At 34.7% G+C, this 11,810-nt stretch overlaps 1 protein-coding gene across 2 annotated transcripts in view; it reads left to right on the top strand.

Moving 5' to 3' along the window:
• The first annotated feature begins 2,975 nt into the window (after nt 1-2,975).
• Nucleotides 2,976-11,810, top strand: part of LOC127155404 (lethal(3)malignant brain tumor-like protein 4) — a 53,707-nt gene continuing 44,872 nt past the window's right edge. Inside the window, exon 1 of one of the 2 annotated variants that reach the window (XM_051097574.1) lies at nt 2,976-3,040. The gene's annotated coding sequence lies outside the window, so the exon portion shown is untranslated. Of the gene's footprint in view, nt 3,041-3,074; nt 3,102-11,810 lie in introns of those variants that run through there. The other variant, XM_051097576.1, reaches the window with a different exon arrangement.

Below are 11,810 nucleotides of genomic sequence, written 5' to 3'. Positions count from 1 at the left end.
GTCAGATGAACGCTGCAGCCCGTCTGATGTTGAGTTTATGTAGCCCCGGTCTTTTTCAGCGCTGTTTTAAACATCATAATCCTCATGATCACTTTCAGATATTTATTACTGAATATATACTGATAAATGTCAGATTGATAAATGGTGTGAGGTGACTGGATGTTTTCAACTGATTCCTATTGAACCGTCAGCAACTGAACTCCAAACAAACTCCATCATAATGCTCAATGTTTCCATCTAACATGTATATTGAGCTGCAGCTCGTCATATAAATGGTTTAAACCGATTCAACTGAGTGAGTCATTTACACTGGAACTGCTCCGATTGATTCAAACTCGTGACTTCGTTCATTCAGTTTAAGCGATTCACTAGCGATTCACTATCGGAACTTCTAGAACATATCGCGAATCATTTGATTCAAATCAGAATTTTGATCGCATATCGCGAATCATTGGATTCGAATCAGAATTTCGAGCATATATAGCGAATCATTTGATTCAAATCAGAATTTCGAGCATATATAGCGAATCATTTGATTCGAATCATAACTTCGAGCACATATCGCGAATCATTTGATTCCGATTCGAATCGGAATTTCGAGCATATATCGCGAATCATTTGATTCGAATCGGAACTTCGAGCACATATCAGGAATCATTTGATTCAGATCGGGACTTCAGAATGCAAATCATTTTATTTCGACCGCTTCAAATCACGTGTATGTGCTTTATTTCTCTTTCTCTTCTTAACTTGACATAATTTTATACTTCGCTCTCCTTTTGAAGTCCTTGAAAATCAAAAAAGTGCTTGAAAAAAAGTTTTAGCTTGAAAATTCTGGGATTTCATTTACAGTATCTGTACGAACCCTGTATTTGTTTATACATGTGTATAAATAATTGTGTAATTGTCACAATTGCTTTTTTATTTTATCTGGAGGTGGAAACAAGCTTCATTAGTTTTCTGGAAGTGTCTGTTAAAGGTGCAGGTGTTGTTTGGATCTTCAAAGTCAAAGTTCAGGGCAGCTCAGAGTGATATTAATGACACGCCTCATTCATACCTGACGCTTTGAGGAATAAACTCACAGTCGAACACTGTAATTACTGAGAAATCATCAGACAGAGAGACACCGCACGTCTGATCCTCCTCCATCTGTGTGTGTGTGTCATAAATGAGAAAAGCGATCAATTACAACAGCTGTCTAATGTTTATAATGTAAATTTGTGCAGGTGTTTGTGTTTGAGCTCAGATCAGACTCTGAGATGTTTGTGATGGTGGTTTTCATCTGTAGATCATGACAGACTCTGCACAAAGTGAAACTCGTCAGCGTGAATGTGAAGCACGAGAGGTATGTTCCTCCTCACAGGAAGCGTGTTCACGGCAGACACGTGAAGAAGTGTTTATGAGTGTTATAAAACACACACAAACACACACAGTCTCTGACCTGGTTACCAGCACAGCACCAGCTCTAAAGCGACTCAAGCATGATCTGACCTCTGACCTCTGACATTATGACCCTGATCAATGACATATTGACCCCGAAAGTTTTTGCATTTTTTTCTTGCACTGAACGTTTGTTCTGTCTGAAGTCTGTTATCAGTCACTGCACTCTTCATCATCATCATCCTCGTCATCAGAATGATTTTGCTGTATGTGTTTTGGGGAACGGAGCGGTTCTGAATCTGCTGTGCTGTAATATCAGACTGCTACATGATTTATGACAGATTACATTCAGATGAATGATTTATTAGCTGAAGAAGATTCAGAGTGACTGCGCATTAAGATACTGATCGAATAAACTCATATAACGTTGTAAGAGACAAACAATAAATGAATGAATGAGCAGCTCTTCCATTAATGTGTTCATCACACACATCAGGATCAGATCTATGACTCTACTGTCCTCTGCTGGAGAACATCAGCAACTGCAGTTCAGAGACGCGCTCAAAAATAGATATAATATAATATAATATAATATAATATAATAATAAATGTTTAATGCAATGCTATAGTGCTGCTCTCTGGTCACTCTGGAAAATCATAGTTGAATAATTAAATAATTAATAATATTTATTTATTTAAAAATGAGAAAAAAAGGTTTCTTATGGGTTTTGGAGTGACATAAATGCCACTAGAGCCCTCAGAAATAATTGAAATAAAATGAAAGATTTAGATGGAGATTATAAACTTAATGTGATCATATGTGTCTGTCATACACGAAAGAAACTAAAATCTAATTTCTGTAATAGTGCTAATAAACTAAATGTGTTTTAAATGCACAATAATTAGATTTATATATTCATCATCAATAAATCCAGTTTGTTTCAATCTCATAGCTAATTAAATGCTGCTTCTTCTACACCTAGTCATATTTAACCATGTTTTTAATTGAATGAATTGAATTGCTTTCACAATGTATGCTGGTTCACATCAGCTTGAATAAATACATTGAAAATGTGTGTATTTACATAAAATCAAACATGCAAACTGTTCATTAATTAATTGTAATGTAGTGTATTTCACCTATATTTCACTGACAAATATGAATCACATTAAGTTTAGTATTTTGTTCATTTGTAATCTGAATGTATGGAAATTTTATATGTGATTCAAATACATTCATCTTAAATTTACTGACGCTTATTAGACAAATAATGCATGTTTGTGTATCACACTCATCAATTTATAGCATTATGCGTTTTGCTGTTGTACAATAAGAATTATTCTTCATTGTTAAAACTATAATATAAATAAGTATTATATATGATTGTCATAATTATTATATATATAGTGTATAATAAAGAAGTGTTGTAATTTCCAAGGGAAAAATTTGATTCGGTCATCCGTCAGGGTGAGAGTATTCTGTCCTCCTGTGACAGAGATGTCAGATGTATCGCCGTGTGCTGCTGATGAGTTCTTGGTCATGTGTTGTGCTCTATATGTGTCACCTGTCCAGTTCCTCCAGCAGAGGGTTTGTGAGTTGCGCATGCGCATTGTTGAGTGCTGTCATCGCGTCTGTCGGATCTCTCTCAGGCTCGTGCGGGTAAGAAATATTCATCGATATGATGTCGAATCTGCGCTCTTGTGTTTAATCGGCTTCACAGGTGTGAGATCGTGTCGCGAGGAGTGTGATGTGTGTGTCGTTTCCCTTCAGCCGCAGTTGTGTGCGTGTTTGGGGTGTGTGTGTTTGTGTTAATGCTGCTCGGCTAATCTGCGTGTTTCTGCCGTTTAAAGCCAGTGAAGATGAAGATGTCGCGCTCGTGCGTGTTTGAAGTGTAACAGTGTGTGTGTGATGAGTGTTTGACGTGTTACAATGTTTCTCCGTCGGCCGATGACGCGCGAGCGCGCGAATGTTACATTGTAACTCCTGATGTTTCTCCCGCGCCGCTCCGCTGAGAGATCCTGAGTGTTTTCATCTCATTCTCTCTGTTTCTCTGTCTGTCCGTTTCGTGTGTGTGTGTGTGTGTGTGTGTGTGTGTGTGTGTTATATCTGTCCGTCTGTCTGTGTGTCTGTGTGTCATCACATGTGTTTGTTTGTGTGCTGAAGTCGCCATTTTCCTGCGCTCATCATGGATGTTGAGTGTGTTTGTGTGAGTTCGGGATGAGACTCTTTTCTTCTTCAGTCTTCACCTGTGAATCACTCTGAGCTCCTGCACCTGTTGATTTGCACTTTTACCAAAGGTTTTCTGGACGCCAGCTTGTTTCCCGCATCAGGATGTGTGTGTGTGTGTGTGTGCAGTGTTTAACGGGTTATTTGTAGAAAATGTCGTGTTTACTTTCAGTTTTCTGTTTTCTTACTGGACTCCTTCCTTTCTAAATCAGTTCTTTTGATGCTTTCAGTAGCAAAACCTCAGAAATGATTGTGATCAGATGTTTATCCTCATTATAGTGATGTGTGTTTATTCTTGTGTGAGTTGTTTTATTTAGTTAATCATGTCGTTTTCTTCATGGTTTTTTTAGTATTGAGGGCATCAAAACATGAACAGGTTTCAACTCATTTGACTTGATTCAAGTCATGAATTTGTACGGATTCTATTATGGATTAGAAATGAATACATCTTTTTATTTTACAGTCATTATTCTAAACAATTATATAATTACTATTATGTGTGATTATATATAATATGGTTATGTAACAGTTATATAATCAGAACTGAACTTTTGTGTAGTTGCCAAGTATAACTGAGATACTGTTATAGTTTTTATTCTTCTTTGAAATCAGATTTAATTCTTATACCTTCTATTATAGTCGTTTTGTTTGTGGTTTTGTCTTTTTTTTTTTAAATATGCCTATATAGTTTTTATATTAGTTATTTTAATTCATCAAGTGAAGCTGAATCAAAATAAAAAGATTTGAATAGATAAAAGATTTTAGTTTTTGTGTGTATATTTTGTACTTAATGTTTTTTATTTCAAGTTACAATTGTTTTAACGGTTTTAGTTATAGTTTTAGTTTATTATAATAACCCTGATTGAAATCGTAGTCAGAACTAAGAAATCATGATAAGTGTTTCTGAATGTAAAAGTTAAATTGTGTATTTTCATATTTGGTAACTTCAGGATTTTCACTATTTTAAACCCCTTTAAGCTTCGGATCCAACAGCGTGACGAATGAATTCATTAAAGTGCAAAACTTTATCATAATCGCGCCATTCATATGAGCTCTTGAGTTAAATGAGTTCACGTGAGTTAAGCGTGTAATAATCAATAAAGAATGATGAAAATGCTTTTTGCAGCAGATTCAGATGAAGGGCATCAAACTTGAGTTTGTAGAGGATTCTTTTAAAGCGGATGTCGTGTAGTTACAGGAATAGAAAGCCAGTATAAGTGCTTTAAAATAGCCATGTTAGCAGCTCAGAGGAAGCGGCGCATCTGGTTGAATGGGTCGGTTTAGTGAACGGGCGTGTGGACGTGTGTAATGGTTGTTTATGTAGATCAGAAGCGTCTTGTCTTTGGATTTTCCCACACGGACGCGGCGTGCGCTCGCCTCATAATGGCAGATAATGCTGCTCCTCTCTGATGTTTGTTTGGATTTCTGTGCCAGGAAGTTGTTGAAATGTTTCCTGCTGAATGGCTGCCACACATCACTTCCTGCTCAGCGTGTGAGTGTGTGTGTGTGTGTGTGTGTGTGGTGTTTAAAGCACACTGGACTCACTCCTGTGTTCAGTGTGTTATGTGTTGTTTAGATCTGTTCATCGCAACAGTCAAATGTTCACAGCATTTATGCAGCATTTCACTTTCTGAACGAATAAACAAGCTGCTGTTACATGGAGAAAATGTACTGAAATAGATGTTTTTTGTACAGTACAAAGTGTTGTTGTTATTATTTGGCAGTGTTATTTTAGTATCATTGAAATGCTGTTGTTTTTATTAACATTTTAATCTGTTTTTATTTATTTATTTGTTTTTTAAGTTTTAGTAGTTGTGTTTGTTATTTTAGTAGTTTTTGTTTCTATTTTAGTTTATTTTAGTACATCAAATTAAACTAATTTAAAATGAGAAATGTTGTTGAAATAAGCCGGCTGAAATAAGTTTTTACAGTTATTTCCATTGTTTTGTTTTATTACAGTTTATTATATCGTTTCAGATGTTTTTAATTTCTAATAACATTTTTAAAATAATGGATTTACTTTTAGTTTCAGTTTTAGTTGACTGTAATAACCCTGATTTTAGGTCACAAACTGTTACTATTCAACTCTCGTATTTTGTTTCCGTCGTTTTGACCCGGAGAGTATTTCCTTTCTCTGAAAAGGCTGGTTGATGTTATAGACTTGGACTAAAATTTCCAGACTTTTGCTCTGACAGGGTATAAAAACTTCCCAAAAATGTTTTATAGCTTTTGTACTTTTTTGGGGATTTTTTTTTTTTTCTCTCGCTTGTTGTGGTTCTGGTCAAAAATGTGCTTATAAATTCCTTGTCATGATATGTTATTAAATCTTGGATTCAATCTTTTTATCCACTTGTTTTCATTCATCACAGGTTTTGTTTCTTTTTGAAGCTGATTGATCTTAAGCCTCATTGATGTGAGCTCACGCGTGTCGGTTTTTGAGCCAAAATGATCCGCAAATAATGTTTTGTTTTGCTTTCTTTCTTTTTCACTCAAAAACTGGTGCATGAGCTCAGATCAGAGAGACATGCAGTCAATCAGTTGTGAAAAGAAATGCAACTAAAAACAAAAACAGCGTTAGAAAGACTTCATGGAAGATTCTGTGATGATGTAGCGTAATGAGAGATTGACAAGCGGTTTTTAAAAGGCTGCTCATTTTTGATCACAAACCCTAAATTTGGAGGTTTTTCAGCAGCTCGGGTTTTTGTTTTCATAAAAGCGTAAAAACTGCAGTCGTAATGATTTTGATCATTTTTCATAATGTGAAAAGTAAATCCAAGAGCGAGATGAGGAATCAGCCGTTGTGTCAGACTCTGAGCTCAGAGACTCACTTTAGTTGTTCAATCTTTATGATTTGACTTCACGACTAGTTATTTTACACCCGACATCACGTGTTTAGTTTGACACTGTATCAGAGCTGTTTTCTTTACAAAAAGCTCTTGGTTTCAGTGTGTCACTGCAGCTGGAGTGTTTGCTCTGTCGAATGTGATGTTCATCAATCTGTGTCTGAGTTTGATGGGAAATGGCGCTTCTGACATCAATAACAGGATATACTGCATGTGTTTTCTATTTTTCTCAGTTTTTTTTTGAAAGTTCTCTCTTAACAGCTGCTGATATGTTCATCTGTGCTCTGTTATACGCATTTATGATGGTGTTGTAAAGGCTTGATTTGTGTGGAGACGGTGGGCACAGCACAGCCACTTGATTCAAGAATGAACAGAAATTCACAGCTTTTGTTCTTGAGATGCTTTGTTTTCAGTTTTGGAGATTCACAGTTGTCGCACACTGAAAAAAAAAAAACTGGTGTAGAAACTGGTGTTTTCACAAATAATTACAAGGAAACAGCAAGTCGCACATTGAAATAGGTGGGAAATTCTGAAGAGGCTGAAATGATATTTCTTTACTTACACCATTAAGAAGTTATTTTTTCCAGTGTGTGATTTGGGTTTTTATTTTCTCGTTTCTTGCAGTTTCAGATCAGATTTGGCCGTCATAGCTGCTCGGATGATGAATGTGTGTTTTTATGTTAATCTATGGTTCTTCATGTCGTTCTCAGGCTGTTTGTCAGATTTCTGTGATCGTCTGCACGAGTCTGTGGTTTGCTTTTTGTAGGTTAAATCCTAGTTTCTTTCTTCGTTTCGTCTGAAGTTTCGTAAGTGTTACGCTTCTGTGTCTCAACAGGAGTTTTGTCGTGAATCAGACGGTTTATGTGTGTTGTATAATTCTGCACATGTAGTGAACATTCATCACTGAACGTCTCAAGACAAAGACAGACAGGAGTGTGAGAACTTGTTTCGGTTGTTGATGTTCACTGGTGTTTGTTGCGATTCTCTGCTCGTGTTAAAACGCTGATGTGAGCAGATCGTGTAAACTATAGAGATTTCAGCATGACGGAAACCACCTCAAGGCTTTCCTTTAAGGAATCGTTCATTTGAAAATGTCATTTATGTCTTGATTTCATCCGAGTCTTTCTTCTGTGGAACACAGGAGATCGTTTGGAGAGAACTTCAAAACAAGCTGTGACAGAGCCATTAAAAGATTCATCACTGTCCATATGACTCATGTGATGCATTTAAGATTTATTAAATCAGTGAGTTGAACTCAAGAACTGAATCAGACTAATTTTGTCAGGTTTAGTCAAGTAGATCTGACTTCTCCCGAGCCTGTTTCTCTTTAATGAAGCATCATAGGAGTCGTTTGGGCTGCTGTTCTGATTCTTTACGCTGTTTGTTTGTCATTTTAGGAGCTTCAGTCAATGTTTGTGATTTGAAGATCATTTACAATGGCTCCTTTCCACAGAAGAAAGCAAGTCGAACAGTTTTGAATTACATGAAGGCGTTTAAAAGCTGATTTCTAGGTGAACTGTGGTGTTTGTTCAGTGCTTGTGAAGGTTTTGTCGAGTCAGGATGTGTTTGTCGGAGAAATTGTGCGTCTGAAGGATGAAACCGCAGAGCATGGCTACGGCCTTTCCATTGTTTGAGCTTTGAATGGAAGGAAAGCGAAACAGAGAGAGAAACACGGTGAGTTGTGACGCCGCCGACGCGTCTCGCTGAAGGGAATTTTGCTGCGAGACTGAAGGATGCTGGGAGATTCTCTGGGAGAAATCTATTAGATCACCTTCTGGGAAGATGTTAGTCAGTGTTTCCACGTGGAGCAGAAGTGAGATGTTGAAGCCGTTTTGGGATTTCAGAGTCACTGTACATCCGTCACTGGTGGTTTGACTGTATTCTAATGCGTTATTATTATTGTCATGACGCATCAGATCCACTGAATGAAATTCAGTACTTGATTCCAAATATAACTTCGGCTTTGCTGTTTCAGGTCAACGCCTTCTCACTAAATATGATGCGTTTTGTAGCATTTTTGCTTTTGAGGATCATTTGTTTGTTGAATTAGTCTCGTATTCTCCATTCATCAGTGGAAACACCACAAACTCCTCATTCCTGTCTGAAAACTCACAACAACCCACAACAACTATTTATTCATTTCTCAGCCCATTTTCACATGCATGACATTATAATTCTGCCTTTTTCCACTCCTTTGAATAGTAAGTTAAATGATTCATTCTGTAGTCTGACATTTGTGTTATAAGTGCATTAAAGCTGATACATATACACTTCTGTTCAAAAGTTTGGGATCGGTAAGGAATTCTCTTACGCTCATCAAAGCTTCATTTACTTGATTAAAAATACAGAAAAAACCTGTAATATTGTGAAATAATATTACAGTTTAAAATAATGGTTTTCTAATTTAATATACTTTAAAATATAATTTATTCCTGTGATGCGTAGCTGAATTTTCATCAGCTGATCCTTCAGAAATCATTCTAATATGCTGATTTATTACTTTCATTATCATTATTGGAAACAGTTGTGCTTCTAATTATTTTTTTAGAACCTGTGATTATTTTTTCAGGATTCTTTGAGGAATAAAAAGTTAAAAATAAATGTTTTCTAATAGTACAATTTGCTATTACTCTTTATTATTTGAATACATCCTTGCTGAATAAAAGTGTTAATTTATTTTTTTTTTCGTTCAAAAAAAAAAAGAATAAAAATGTACTGAAGACCTGAAAACCTTTAAATAGTAGTTTATATTGTTACAAAAGATTTCTATTTTAAATAAATGCTGTTCTTTTTATTTTTTATTTTTATTTATTAACGAATGCTGAAAAAAGTATCACAGGATCCAACAAAATATTAAGCAGCACAACGTTTTTTGTTTTGTTTTTTTTTTGGCATTGATAATAAATCAGCATATCAGAATGATTTCTGAAGGATCATGTGACACTGAAGACTGGAGTAATGATGCTGAAAATTCAGCTGCGCATCACAGAAATAAATTACATTTTAACACATATTCACACAGAGAACAGCTATTGTACATTTAAATAATATTTCACAATATTACGTTTTTTTTCTGGAATTTTATCAAATAAATGCAGCCTTGATGAGCATTAAAACTTGTTTAAAAAACATGAAAAATCTTACTGATCCCAAACAGCAGTGGATATAAATCTAAAAATCTTCTTTCTTATTTTGTGAAATAAGTGTGTGTGGTTTAGTTTGATTATTTGATTAAGTTTGTGTTTCCGTCTCTGCGAAGAGAAGTTTATCAGCAAATACTAAATGTTTACTGAAAAACAGCGCTTTCAGTCGTATGTTGATGTCTGTCTTCATTTATTCATCTCTTCATTTTTTAATGCTCTTTGTGTGTTTGTGCGGAAACACACACCACTCCAACACTTCATTTCACACACTGTTATAATAGAATCATTCATATACTGTTATAGTTTTATACATATTTTTAAATTTGTTTTTATTTTTATGTTTTCCATTTTCATTATAGTTACTTTTTTTTAATAAATTTGTATGTGTGATATATATATATATATATTTTTTTTTTTTTGTTTTGTTTTTTTTTTTTTTTTTTTTTTTTTTGTTTTTACATTTTTATTAGGTTTTTTTTTCCAGTTTTTAGGTTAAAATATGAAACATACAAATGTTGCAAATATGAGAATAAGATAGAACATCTTAAAATAAATGCTGATATATATTTCTGTTGTGTAATACCCGTATGATGTTGACGAGAATGTGAGATGCTTTTACACTAAAATGTGATTAGTAACCAGATTCACTCTCGTCTCAGTATTAATCACCTCTTGTCTGTAGCGTGCGTGTTGTTGTGATCTCTGAACCGCGTCATGTTTCGTTTTCCATCGGGCCGTTGTGTAAATGACACCACTGACTCATCTGATCACTGTAGGTGTGATATTCACCGCTATTACTGTCATGTGTTCATGAGCAGATATAAACGAGATGATTTACATCAACAGTTCTCAAGCAGGGGTCCGGGGTCCACTAGGGGGCCTCAGCACACTTCCAAAGGGCCACAACAGCTGATTTTTGTCTGTGGAGAATCAGGGTTTTCACAGCCTTGGAAAATTAAACTAATAAAATATTAAAGCGGTATTTTTGTAATGAATAAATATTTTATCAGGTAGAATTTGTGAGTAAAACATTTTTTAAAAAACCTCATCCTGTAAATCATGAACAAATGGAGAAGTCGTGGAAATGAAGCCCTGAAGAACATGAAATGTAATCATCGTAACAAATGTAGTTGTGTATTTGAATCTGCGGACACACCTAGTGTAGCGAGTTGCCGGCGGATCTGCGTGTCAGTGGATCAGCTCCAACACAATGAAGATGAGTGTTTGCAGTGTTTACACAGCCGTGTGTTTTGTCATAAACTCTCTGGATCTGTTCACGATCATCACCAGTCTCTCATCAGTCCTGACAGAACGGCCGTGACTCACGTCATGTCTTTATTCCCCAAAATCTCCACGCATCAGGGACTTTCTGAAGGGCTTTGATCAGATCCTCGGGCTCCCGTAAACACGTCTCGGTCTTTTGTGAGCTGATCTTTGATTTGGACTGGAGCGATTGTGAATATTAGACCTTTGTGTTTGCGCTCAGTTGACTATTTCCACAGATGTCAGAATCAGGTTTTGCTGCTTGAAACATCTTGCTGTTCATTTCATAAGAAGTGCTGCTCATTTACGTACCACTGTTATTTTGGGTTTTTTTGTTTGTTTGTTTGTTTTGCATTAGTTGTATTTGAATGTACTTTTTTTAAATGTCTATTTTTGTTCTTTTTGTAATTATAGTGTTTTACCATTTTTAGTGTTTTTTTTTTTTTTTTTTTTTTTAATGTCTGTAGTTTTTATTAATTTTTTGAATGCATTTTTGTTTTTCATTTGAATATATATATTTTTTTTTTGTTATTTCTGCATTAGTTCTATTTTTTGTTTTGTAATGTCTGTATAGTTTTTAGTAATTAAGTTAGTTTTTATTTGTATTTTAATTTTGCAGTTTTACAATTTTTTTTTTTTTTTTTTTTTTTTTTTTTTTTGTCGTTTTTATTGTCTGTATAGTTATTAATTTTTTGCATTTTTGTTTTTCATATTTTTTTGTAGTCTATTTTTGCGTTAGTTCTATTTTATTTTTTTATTTTTTTGTCGGTATGTTTAGTAATTACGTTTTTGTTTATTTTAATTGTAAAGTTTTTGAATTTTAGTGTCTAATTTGGTTCTTTTTTTGTAATTTTACAGTTTTACAATTTTTGGTAGTTTTTAATATCTCTATAGTTTTTATTATTTTTTTGAAGGAGTTTTTGTTTATATTTTCATCTTAATTGTAAAATTTTA

The sequence above is a fragment of the Labeo rohita genome, chromosome 24 (genome assembly GCF_022985175.1).
Source record: "Labeo rohita strain BAU-BD-2019 chromosome 24, IGBB_LRoh.1.0, whole genome shotgun sequence".
NCBI classification, from domain to species: Eukaryota; Metazoa; Chordata; class Actinopteri; order Cypriniformes; family Cyprinidae; genus Labeo; species Labeo rohita.
This window is presented reverse-complemented; position numbering and strand designations above follow the sequence as displayed.